Source organism: Vespula pensylvanica, chromosome 14, assembly GCF_014466175.1.
Source record: "Vespula pensylvanica isolate Volc-1 chromosome 14, ASM1446617v1, whole genome shotgun sequence".
NCBI classification, from domain to species: Eukaryota; Metazoa; Arthropoda; class Insecta; order Hymenoptera; family Vespidae; genus Vespula; species Vespula pensylvanica.
Window position 1 is genome coordinate 4191261 of NC_057698.1, and position 7500 is coordinate 4198760.

The 7500-nt window shown below is 33.3% G+C and overlaps 1 protein-coding gene and 1 long non-coding RNA gene across 4 annotated transcripts in view; one reads left to right on the forward strand and one right to left on the reverse strand.

Moving 5' to 3' along the window:
- The window catches only part of LOC122634230, a 28070-nt gene extending 26665 nt beyond the window's left edge, over positions 1-1405 (forward strand). The window contains exon 2 of the long non-coding RNA XR_006328337.1: positions 1370-1405. This is a non-coding gene — a long non-coding RNA (uncharacterized LOC122634230). The remainder of the gene's footprint in view (positions 1-1369) is intronic.
- LOC122634225 (myocyte-specific enhancer factor 2) overlaps positions 1-7500 on the reverse strand; it is a 57408-nt gene that overhangs the window by 25474 nt on the left and 24434 nt on the right. The gene's annotated exons all lie outside the window — the stretch shown is intronic.

Below are 7500 nucleotides of genomic sequence, written 5' to 3' on the forward strand. Positions count from 1 at the left end.
AGTTTATAATTTTAAGATTAGCGTGCAGTATAATCCGAGTCGATGATTAGTAATCCAAAAGAACAATTGATATTACCTTCATTTTATTTGCTGGTATTATATTGTTTATAAACGATTATATGCGTACTAATAAATGAAATTTGTTGATTGACATTTTCTTATTTCAATCTTAAATTTCATTATAAGACGATAATATAAAGTTTGTAAACATTTCACTTCTAAAAATAAAACGTAATATTAATTACGATTATCTAATTTTAAATTTAGATTTTATTTAAAATTCAGAATAAATGAATGATAATTCGAATTAATTAATATCAATGAATAAGCATTAAATATTATTTCACAATAAATGCGAACACATATCACACATCAGTACATTATTTCAACTAAATAGGAACAAACGCATCATGCAGATAATAAAAGTCTTAACGAATTGTCTTAAGATCCTAATCGGTTTACAGGAATCGTGAAATATATTGAAAATACTGAAAGGTGAATAGATAAAACTATGTAAAGTAAAATAAGTTGAACTAAAGTAATGGTTCAATATCAACGAGAAGTAACTTCGCGATTACTTTTGCAAAAAGGATGAATCGAAGTTTGCTCTACCGTCAGAAAGCTGGCGCGACGTTGAAAACTTTCGATTTACGCAATCGGACATCTTTACACCTTATTAATATTTTGCTTGCCAGAAATAAAGTCAACCGGTTCAAGAGTCTCAGGGAGTATTATTTTATATAGCGTAGGCGCATTACAAAGTTACACTTGTAGGGAGACAAAAATAACAATTCTAATGTTATAGATACAACCTATGTACGTAAATGTACATTTGTGTGTGTGTGTGTGTGTGTGTATGTGTGTGTAAAGCATGATAATACAATAAATACGAAATATATATACATATATACATACATATATACAAACATACAACATATATATATATATACATATATATATATAATATGATTATAAAATAAATAATATCATCATGTCTATATACATAAAGTACAATATAATCGTGTAATAAGTAAACGACTCAACAAGAAAAAGAATTACAGAATATCATTTTTTACTATTACATTTTATTCGAGTTCGAAAAATCGATTTTCACGGGCGCGATAATACAGGAATTAAAATGGAAGCAACCGTAAGAACTAAACGACCGGTTAAATCGCGCCTAGATAACGAGATATCATAGGTACATATCTTGTATATATTCTTATATGTGCAACGTCGATTGCAAACCTAACGAAGAGAAAAAAAGAAAAAGAAAACTAAATGCTCGGCGGCTTTCGATAAAAGCGACGAAACTAGTCTTGGCTACTACTACTGCTCTCTGGCTCGTTGAACGACTTTGAGAAACCAGTCTCTCTCTCTCTCTCTCTCTCTCTCTCTCTCTCTCTCTCTCTCTCTCTCTTTCTCTCGTGCGGATTCTCCGAGAGAAAGACGCAAGTTAACAGAACGTTTAGTTAACGGAGAAATAGGAAATAATACGAAGACGTGTTCGAGATATAGAGAATAATTTGATGAAGACGCGGCGTTGAAAATCGATTGGAGAACTCGTCTTGGCCGACTCGTCTTGACACGAAATTGACATCGACCGGTAGCATGACCGAACGATATATATCGATTATTGCAGTTAAATGTCACTCACGATGTTAACATATATATATATATATATATATATATAATATATAATATATATGTGTGTGTGTGTGTATGTGTGTGATATGGATACGATATTCCAGAAAATTTCTATCGAATGAAAAGATATAGATCCGGTGAAATGTTGCTTTTTTATTATTCTCTATCCTGTGACAAAGAAAAACCAAATGAATTGAAAAAGCGAGAGAGAGGGGGGGCGAGGGGGAAGAGAGAACGAGGGTTTGAGAATATTAGCATTATTCGAAGGGAAGAAAAGGGACTTAATAATTGACGTCACTAATTTCATAATAGCCTATTAACTGATGGACAATGTAACAGGTTAATAATGATCATCCTGGAAATGACAGTCGTATTAGGTTTAGAAAATTGATGATTACGTAACGAGCTGAGGAATTGAACAAAGAAAAATATGAAAATCTATAATATCTAATATGAATTAATCAATTAAAAATTCGATATCAGATTTTCCTAAACAGATTTTCAATGAAATACAATATGCAAATGTAAAACTCGAATTGAAGAATTAAGATAGAAAGGAAAAAATGAGAAGATGAAAAATTAAATATATATATATATATATATATAATATAATACGATTCTATATATATATATCGAATATATATATCATTATATCATCATAGAATATATATATATATATATATATATATATATATATATATATAGAGAGAGAGAGAGAAGATTATAAAAAAAGAAAGAAATTAAAAAAAAAAAAGAAACGAAAATAGAAAAAAAAAGAAATAAAGAGAAAGAGAGAAAGAAATTTGGAGAACGTTAAAATCGATCGATATTAATTCTGATTTTAATCGTAGCAAATAAGACGAGGAGAAACGAGCGGCCGAAACTGTGTCAAAGTTCAAGCCGAGGTAGCACGGGTTATGCACAACTGTTGCGTTCCTCCCGTGATTCGGAGGGGTTGTGTTGGAAAAGTAGGGTTGGAGGAGCACGTAAGATAGGAAAGAGAAAGAGAGAGAAGGAAAGAGAAGGGAGAAAGAAGGAGAAAGAGAGAGAGAGAGAGAGAGAGAAGAAAAATAGAAAGAGAAAGAAAAGAGGTAAACGTCGGGTCAAATTGGTCCAACGAAAAAGACAGCAGAAACGAGCTCGAGAAGTGCCTGTCGATATTTAACGAATTATCGCGGCTACGGGTAAAGATAAATCTACTCCAGGTCGGATCATATGTATTATGCATGAGCTGCAATGTAGCTGTCCCCCTCTAGGTCGAGTAACCTAACCCGAAGAGAGTAAGAGAGTGAGAGAGAGAGAGGGAGAGAATGTGTGTGTATTTGTATACATATGTGTGTGTTCAATATATCCTACTCTATCGATCTTCGTTGTTCGTGCGAGCAAGCACGGTGAAGACTTGAGAAAAGGGCGACGTACATATATAAGTAATTAATATTTCCATCCTATATATATATGTATATATATATATATATGTGTGTATATATATATATATTATATCGGAATATGTCGTTGTTGTCTTTGATTGTCGTATGAAAGAAAAAAAAAAAGTGAGAGAGAAAGAGAGAAGGCTTGAGAGTATCCTTATCGAAGTTATTCCAATAAAATACTGGAATTATTGTATACAATATAAAATACAAAAGAGAAAAGAAAAGAAAAGAAAGAAAGGAAGGAAAAAGAAAAGAAAAAAAGACAAACAATGGAAATGGAAAATTAAACACGAGAAATGTTCATTCATTCGGGGTGGTGGCTATGATAAATCGAGGATGAAATCTTGATAATAGATAAAACAGAAATAAGAAGATATACATACATATATCTATGTATATCTATATCTGTGTATGTGTATGTATGTATGTGTGTGTGTGTGTGTGTGTGTGTACATATACACACTTATACATGGATGTTATGTACGTTACATGAAAATAAACTCTTCGCAATATCATCTTTGATTTCTTCTCATGATTTAGACATTGATTGATAGGAACTTCTTCTTTTTTTTTCTTTTCTTTTCTTTTTTTTTTTTTTTCTTTTTTTTTTCATACGAATTATTATCTTTTCCCTCTGTCGTGTATCCCCCTTTTATTTCCGTAACTTCTTAATAAATCCGTCGGGCACTTTACTCGTACGTACGATAGGTCATTTTTAAAATAGAAAAACGATCTCTCTTTTCGATAATAAAATTAGCCGGAGAAGGGGCTTGGAGGTGAAGGTAGTAAATGAGGAATAGAAAGAAAATATCTCATCCGAAAAAGAAAAGAAAACAAGAGAAAAATAGAAAAGAAACTAAAAGGAAATAAGAAGAAATAAACTACAAAGAGAAGCAATCAAAAAAAAAAAAAAGAAGATAAAAATATGAATGTACAACGATCATAAAATAATAGGATCTATAGAGAAAGAAGAGAGATCGATATCGTTCGATCGTTCTCGATCTTCTCTCTTTTTTTTTCTCCCCCTTACGACCATCCACGCACATTTTCTTCTTCGTTTCCAAGCAAAGAGAAGGAAATTCTTTATGAGCGAGAACGCAGCAACAACATTTGCGCGCGCGCATTCATATACAAAGATACATACACAATACACACATATATACGCATACAGATATACACGTACATATAAGTTGGAAGTGTAAAGGGGGATGTCGGGCATCGCGATCTCCTTTTGCTCGATGGTGTGAAGGAAAAACGATGGACGTTACAAAGACCGAGCAACCTTGCCGATCGATAACAGTATCGGGCTAATACCGTGGCCTCTCTCTCTCTCTCTCTCTCTATCTATCTCTCTATCTCTGTCTCTCTCTCTCTCTCTCTCTCTCTCTCTCTCTCTCTCTCTCTCTCTGTCTCTCCGTCTCTTCATATATCTCTTTCTATCTCTTTCTCGCTCACTCTCTGGAGCACGAGCTAACGCGGTTCACCGACAAATCGGTGAAAACGAGGAACGATATTAAATCCTTCAGGAAAATCCAGGCAAGTCCATCTTCATTATCGAATAAATCGCGTTTAACCGTATGACCTGGTCGATCAAGCGACGGGGTGAGATCGAAAATAGGATGGCATCGAAAATGACGGGAGCAAGACAGATCGTGAAACGGAAATAGACGTCGGACCGACGTCTTGTGTGACTCTCCGGTGTGAAATAATTGGTTTTGCGATTAACCGACACTCTCTCAGTTCTTTCGGTCCTCTTTCTCTTTCTCTTTCTCTCTTTATCTCTCCGTCTCTCTCTCTCTCTCTCTAAATCAACTATGCGAGAAAGAGAAAAAGCGTTGTCCGAAATATTTTTCTACGTGGAGACGTTTAATCGATACGATTTAATTCCCGTATGAGAGTCGACTTTTAGAGAAGAAATTTACGTTTATATATAGGTACGCTACATATCTAATATTGGTTGATAAAAAAAAAAAAAAGGAAAAAAAAAAGAAAAGAAAAATTTTCATACTACATGATTATTTCATGTATAAAGGATCATTAAACGTTAGCGACATTTTGGCTATATCCATTCGATAAATATCGGATACTAATTCATCCTGATAATTTTTAGATTAATTTTCGGTAATGTTAAAGATTCGTAAGAATAAGAATAGGAAGAAGAAGAAAATAATGAATAGAAAATAGATAAATTAGAATGGCTTGTAATGTATTCGAAATCGTGAGACGGTTTGTATTCTTAAACAATTGAGACGGTAAATATCCGGCGAATCACCTTGGAGAAAGTTCTATTTCCAAGGATAAATAGAAAATATTTTAGTAAGAGAATTTACCGAACGCTACAAGATTTAAGAATACAATAATGACATTTAAAAGGTCTCGATTCGTTCTACGTTTTCGTTTTGTCAACAAAACTTATCAATCATAGCGTTCGTTCTTCTTTGAAGAAGAAGAGACTAAGAAAGTTTCGTTTATTTTTTATTTAGAAGGTAAAAGATGAACTTTCGTTGAACGAGAGACAAAGATAGAAACACGATCGATCTTCCATCTTAAAATTTTTTTTTAAACCTTTTAACCGTAGCATCGTTAACGATTAATTATGTTCGTCAATTTATATTCGTGATAAAAATGATAAGTTGGTACAATCGAATCTAATATTGCGATCTTTATGTATATCTATACGCTGTGTTCTCAATTTGGATAAAAAGAAATGTAAAAAGTATCGAAAGCCTCTTTAAAGAAACATTCATTTTTAAATTCATACATCGAGTCGATCAAAAAAGCTTTATCTACGCATTACAAAAGAAAAAAAGAGAATAGAATATTAAAGATTCACCGTAACGTTGCTCACTTAATATCGGCGCAACGAGTGTCTGTTAAAGGTCCTCAAGATGATAGAAAGAAGACAGAGAGAAAGGGAAAGAAGGAGAGGGGGAGAGAGAGAGAGAGAGAGAGAGAGTGTAGCTTCCTGCTATACAACATTCATAATCAAAGTTTATTAATCGATCCAATTTAATGATCAAACCTCTTTACGTTTTATTAATCTTTTATAACAATCTTGTATATTCAGCTTCCCGATTTGGATAAAAAAAAAGAACTGATGTTAAAGTAAACCCTGTCATCCGGGAACATTATTTTACGGTAAATCCTACGATATACATCAAACCAATCAAACGGGAAGTCTACACATGTTGGAAGAAGAAAAAGAAAAAGAAGAAAAAGAAGAAGAAGAAAAAGAAAAAAATATGGAGATTGAAATGCTATGAAAGTTCACCCTAACGTTTCTCCTCATCTCATATCGGTCTGACGAGTGTCTGGTAAAGGTCCTCGAGAAGATCGAAAGAAGGAGAAAAAGAGAAAAAGATAGATAGATAGACAGAGAAGAGAAGAGTCGGACTTCCCGTTAAAAGTCTCTACCAAGGCAAAGGAAAATACCAGGTGGCGGCCAAACCTCGTTCATCGCTAAACCGTTTCACCAACACCATCGCTAACGATCTATCTCTATGGCATTCTCCCTCTATATGCCACTCGAGTATGGGGCGTCTGTTGCTATACCGGATATCCGCCCACCCTGTCGTTTCGACCCAAGGGAACGTCGTCTCCTTGCGACGCGGGAAAAGTTACTCGCGCGTTCTCGCGAGACTCTTTAACAACAACAACAACAACAACAACAACAACGACGACGACGACGACGACGACGATAACAACAACAACAGCAGCAGCAGCAGTAGCAGCAACGCAAAAGGACAAACGTAGAAAATACGAAGCTTTTTCATGACATCGACGAGGATAATTACATTTATCACGGACCTGGATCATATTTTTCACGATGAGAAATCATTATGTCGATTGAACGATTATTCCGTCTCTTCTGTTCTGTGTTGTCATTTATTCGTGAAATAAATTATATGAAAATTTAGAAAGACTGTATCGCTAATTAGACCTTCGATTATTATATACGCGATCGCGAATGTTTCATTAATTAGATATTCTTTGGCAAGTTTCTTTTTTCTCTCGTTTATTTATTTATTTATTTATTTACTTATTTATTTTTTATTTTCTTTTTGTTCCTATGTTGAGATATATTTGATGTGACCTTTTATACGTTTATTTCATTTGTTATAATTATGCTGGAGCTGCTGTTTTCTCATTTAGTAATTGTTGATAGCTATCAGAAAAAGGATCTAATGTCTCAAGATTATTGTGAAAAGAAATGATACATTTTCTTTTCTTCTCTCTAGAGAGAATGAGACGTTCAAAAGACATTTTGATAATTTAAATAATTTGACTGAAAATAAATTTCACTTGGATTTATAATCTTAGTATTATAATTATTTTATATGACCTTAATATAATCTTAGTATTGTAACTATTTATAATCTTAGCAACGTAATTATTTTATATGATTATATAATATGTATGATTT